Source organism: Olea europaea, chromosome 18 (assembly GCF_002742605.1).
Source record: "Olea europaea var. sylvestris chromosome 18, O_europaea_v1, whole genome shotgun sequence".
NCBI classification, from domain to species: domain Eukaryota; kingdom Viridiplantae; phylum Streptophyta; class Magnoliopsida; order Lamiales; family Oleaceae; genus Olea; species Olea europaea.
This window is the reverse complement of record NC_036254.1, coordinates 29,525,371-29,531,177: the sequence shown is the minus strand read 5'-3', so window position 1 is coordinate 29,531,177 and position 5,807 is coordinate 29,525,371. Positions and strand designations below refer to the sequence as shown.

Sequence of the window (5,807 nt, the reverse complement as noted above, 5' to 3'; positions counted from 1 at the left end):
TGCTTGTCAGCTTAAATTAGAATCGCATGACTCAATTTCATTTCTAAAATTTGATACATAGGGAAAAAAGAAAGAAAAAAAAAAAGAAGGAAAACCCATACAATTTTCCAAAATACATATATTTATAATACCATATGAATTCACTAAGCAGCCTTCTAACTTTCCATTTCATAAATCAGACATGAAAAAATTCTAATTTCTTAAAAATAATTAATGACTTGTCCAACTACACACACTCTTCCAACCAATCTTTTGGAGACTACACATGTGAAATTTATCTTCTTTATTGAAATAATCATCCACTTAACCAAAACATTATGAAATAGATCAAAGATCGAGACCTCACAACAAACAAAATTCTTTTCATTACAAGTACAGATTATTACAATTACGAAGTTAGCATTTATGGGTTTAGTAGACTTGTTCAAGACAATGAAAGATTCTTTAATTACAAAAAATGTAGAGCATATGGGACTCATCCCATTGTGAAGAATCTGTACAAAATCGGGTAGAATCAATCTGGTGAAATGGCTTTTTCCGTTTTAGTTAAGCAACAAAATTAAAATTCTGCCAAACTGACCATTATGGAAATCACCAAGTGACAACTTAAAGGAAATGACGGATAGCGCAATAATATTTTATAGCTATTATGTTCATTTATAACTATCCATCTGCAGTCTTTGGCAATTGGAAATAGATTATTCATCTCGGTTAAGACTTCAACACATGAAATGATTTTTTTGCTTAAATACGTGACCGCTGAATATCTATTTGTATATCATAGCATGTAAAATTTTCTAAGATAGTTCCTATTGTTTAACCTTAAATTCCTTTTTGAAGAAGAAGATGCAATTTTATTGTTGTCGTTGATTAAAATAGAGCATGCTCATCGAAGAGTCTAGACAGGATAGCTCGATACTTTAACCCTACCCTGTCAATAGTGGTCGAAACTCATATTTTAAGAGACATTATATGAAAACATCATCATAACATGATAGAGAAAATGCTCTCTTTAAAGGCAGCTCTGCAAAATTAGTCAATCAGGGACATGACATTATGGCATAGGGTGCAAGCCTAAGTCCTATAAGGCCTAAGTGCCATAATAACCCGTTGTAGCATAACTAACAAACCAGTCAAATTCTTTCAAACATGTGGTGTCATATAGCCCTAGGTTAGAACTATATAGCTGACATGATCAGGACAACAAGTTTAAGTCCATCACCCCATAAAAATGGACAAATGGTGAATAAATGGAGTATGAACTCATATTTTCTCTATAAAATTACAAAAAAGTTCAGCATTATAGCACTTTTACTTAGTTTAACTCCATAGAAGTTGATCAAAAAAATGTCTCCACGAAGACAAGTGAATGGTCTTTGGTTTATAAGGCAATTGGAATAGTCTTCTTAATGGGTTAGGTTAACTTTTTTGAGATAGTATTAATCCCATGATTAAATAATGCAACAAAGTATAAAAGACCTTGAATTGGTTGATCCAAACAATCTCTAGTTAAAACGAAAGCTACAAAAAATCATTTCTTAACAAAAGGCTAATTACACAATTAAATTATTTGTTCGAGTCCACAAAAAGACAATTAGTATCGTAATTATTATTATTATTATTATTATTATTATTATTATTATTATTATTATTATTATTATTATTATTATTATTATTATTATTATTATTTTAGTTTGGATATTTGAAGAAAAGATAGAAAGATAAAAGTAGAAAGAACCAAATAATACAAAATCAAATGAGAGGAAAAACCACCTTAAAACTTGATAAATTCCAATTATTCTAAATTTTCTCTCATTGTCCATTTGTCCTTGTCAACATAATAATTATTGCTAAAATTACTATCATGTACACAAGGCACTTGCATTGTTACTCATTATTTAGAAGTTTACCAAGTAGCCAGTTGAGCTTAAAAATGAATGTGAACACTTTTGATGGTCTATATTGAATTATTTTTCTTGTACAATCGGAATTGACAATGTACTCACATGAGGGGGGATCCACGATTTTTTTATTTATCGTGAGTCCTCCTCCCATATGTCCAATTGTCAATCGAGATTGTCAACTTCGATTGTACACATAGCACAACTAATCTTTATTTGTTGCGCCTCAAGTTAAATAATTTAAATATTTCACATATCAAATCCTATCACCATCTACTATAAAAATATCCACTTGATCATCCTATGGCCTATTACGCGTGGATTGTGATGTATTTGACCAACTCTCAGTCGATTTGAGCTAGATTTGGTCGGTTGACTCAGTCAATCTTGATACAGTAAGTTGATTGACTTTAGTAATAAAGAAGATATAGCTTCCACTCGTCAAATTTTTAAATCATTTAAAAGATGAATAGTAATGAATTCCAATGAATAGTCATGAATATGTGATTGAAAGTAATGTTTCATTTTAACTAAATTTATAAATTGGTTGTGAAAGGAAGACATAGTCTCTTACAGTAAGATTATTTACACGGTACACTTCAATGATATCATGAAAGAATAAAAAGTGCTAGTTGGCTTGAACAATGACTGGGTCAAATTAAACCACTTAAAAAAAAAATAAAAAAAAGATTTGCAGACTGTTTCAAGAAACTATATTTACAGCTAGCCTACTTCATTTTCTGTTATTCAATTAAGAAATTACGAATTGATATCAAATTTCTATAACAATACTTGTATAAAGCTTGGGTGTTATTTGCGCTAATTGCATACATTTTGCAGCAATCTTCCGTCCTAACTCCTAATTTCAATTTGAGCACATAATAGAGATGGCTTTTGCTGCTCTTCTCTCTCTTATTCACAATCTTGAACACATCCTACACAAGCATCTGATTCCTCAAAATGAACAACAGATTGAAACTCTTCTCGAAAGAGTTAATTCTTTAAAAGATTTTCTTGAAAATTCTTCACCAAAAAGCAGAGAAACTATAGAAAGTTTGGAGAGCAAAATCATAGATGCAATATATAAAGCAGAATATGTCGTTGAATCCCATATTTCTGATGGACTTGTTTCAGAATCTTCAAATAATGGGGATGAGAGCTTCACAAACTTGGAGAAAGTAATGGAAGAAATCAATTCCATTAAGCAAGAGGAAATGGAGGTTGAAGATGAGATTGGAATTCAAGATCTGCAGACAAAAATGTCATCGTTGTCTGTTGCTTCATCAACTGCTTCCAGTGGCAAGGGTGATGTGGTGGGTCTTGATGATGGCATGATGAAGATCAAGAAACAACTAACGAGATTTTCGTCAAAACGTGAAACTGTTTCTATAGTTGAGACGGGCGGAATTGGCAAGACTACTCTTGCTAAAAAGGTTTATGATGATCAATCTATTGTGGATCACTTTGACATTCGTGCTTGGGTGACAGTTTCTCAAGATTATGAGGTGCAACAAATCCTTCAAGGGCTTCTAGATTCCATGAAAAAATGCGCCAAGGAGAAGAAGCGTGATGAAGATAGCAATGCGGAGAGCAGTACCAGTGCACAATTAAAAGATGTTTTGCATAAGAATATAAAGGGTCGGAGGTATCTCATTGTATTGGACGATGTGTGGGATACCAAGGTTTAGGATGATGTGGAGCGCTTATTTCCAGATGACAATAATGGAAGCCGAATCATGTTGACTGGTAGGCTAGAGAATGCGGCTGTTTACTTCACCTCTAGCTTCCTTCATCGCATGCGTTTTCTGGACGAAGATAACAGTTGGGAGTTACTTCGTAAGAAAATATTCGGAGAAGATTCTTGCCCTCAAGAATTAGTGGAAATCGGAAAGAAGATTGCCCAAAACTGCCAAGGACTTCCTCTTGCAGTTGTTGTGATTGGAGGTCTCCTCTCAAAGGACATCAAAACAGAACGTCATTGGAGAAATGTTGCTGAAAATTTAAGTTCAAAATTAACTTCAAATGATGATCAATTTTTAAAGATACTATCTTTAGGTTACAACCAGTTGCCTCATCATCTGAAAGGGTGTTTCCTTTATATGGGAAATTTTCCAGAAGATTTTAATATCCGTGTCGCCATGCTTGTCAAGTTATGGGTTGCCGAAGGAATTCTACAACCAGTAAAGTTTAACAGTTTGGAAGATGTTGCCTATGAATATTTGTTGGATCTTGTTGATAGAAATCTTGTTTTGGATTTTGAGCGGAGATGGAATGGCAAAATTAAGATATGCAAGATTCATGATCTCTTACGGGATCTATGCAAGAGAGAAGCTGAAAGGAAGAACTTTTTTCATGTCATGAATGAGAATTTCGATAAAATTCCCAGAGGCATCAACGTGCACCAGGTAAGTATTCATAGAGACCGAGAGATTCTCTATTCTCGTTGCATAAACCTACCCATGTCGCTCATGCGTTCTTCTTTATTTGTTGATGGGCGTCTTAATCTTCCAGTATTCGCAAGTTTTAGTCTACTTAGAGTATTGCACACGGGCTTAGAATATCGCATTAACTTGCCAGATGAAATAATAAAACTAGTTAATATGCGGCACCTTAGTAGCAGATGTAATCAGAGATGGCCTCTTGAATCAATATACAAACTTTGGAATTTACAAACCTTGATTCTGTATATTGATGCCTCGGTACAACTACCACCAGAAATATGGAACATGTCAGAATTAAGTCATGTCCAGTTGTTTTGAAACATAAATCTTTCCGATCCTCCAAGTGCAGAAATAGATGGGGAAGATTCTATTATTGTTCTTGAAAATCTACGAACATTGTGTTGCATAAGAAATTTCAGATGCACGGAGGAGGTTGTCAAAAGAATTTCGAATCTAAAGAAACTGGAAATCTCTAATACAGGTAAACGGGAGGATTGGGGATACTACTGGCTCGATAATCTTGGCCAACTACATAACCTCCAAACGTTGAAGTGCTTCTTTTATGGTCAGTCTCTCCAGCTTGGCATATTCACTTTCCCGCCTTCGCTTAAGAAGTTAACTTTGCGTGGATGCAAACTTCTTTGGGAAGATATGAAGGCTGTCGGTTCATTGCCCAATCTGGAAGTGCTCAAATTGAAACACCGTGCTTCCTTATACGAAGAGTGGAAGAAGGAGAATTTGTACGACTGAAATTGCTGCTACTTGAAAATATTGATCTGGTGCATTGTATAGCTGACTCTATACACTTCCCGTTACTTGAGCACCTAGTCATTAAGGAGTTATATTGTTTGAAGAAGATCCCTAGTGGTATCGAAGAAATTCAAACTCTAAAATTGATCGACGTGCATGACCGTACCATTTCAGTTGTAACTTCAGCGAAGCAAATGCCGAAGGATCGACAGGAGAACATGGGAGATGATGCCTTGAAAGTTCAAATCGTTGATTAGGGTACAAATTTGTCCACTCCACAGAGTTCTAGTTTGGTTTGTTTTTACTTTTAGTTTTTGTTCTTCATTTCTTTGACGTGCAAGGTTATCAATATTATGAAATTTGTGGATTTTTTTTCTTTTTCTTTTCTCAATAATGTTATTCATAGTCTTATCAATAATATGAAATTTGTGAATTTCTTTTTTGAGTAATGCTATTTGTAGTGAAAATTACTATTAATCGCCCCTACCTGATATACATCTAGCGATTTGTGATTTGATACATTAAATGTGGTTGTTTTTTATTGACTTATATCAAATAATAAAGTGCCACATTTATGCCACGTAAGGCGACTAGTCGTGGTCTTTACTATGAGTAGCATTATTCCTTTTTTTTAAAATTATAAATAAACTATAAATTTATTAAAAGTACATGTTAGCTAAAATACCACAAGTGCACAAGTCACGTACAAGTAATA

The 5,807-nt window shown here is 33.8% G+C and overlaps 1 pseudogene; it reads left to right on the top strand.

The window, feature by feature from the left end:
* Nucleotides 1–2,714: 2,714 nt before the first annotated feature.
* Nucleotides 2,715–5,451, top strand: LOC111368092 (annotated as a pseudogene).
* Nucleotides 5,452–5,807: the final 356 nt, after the last annotated feature.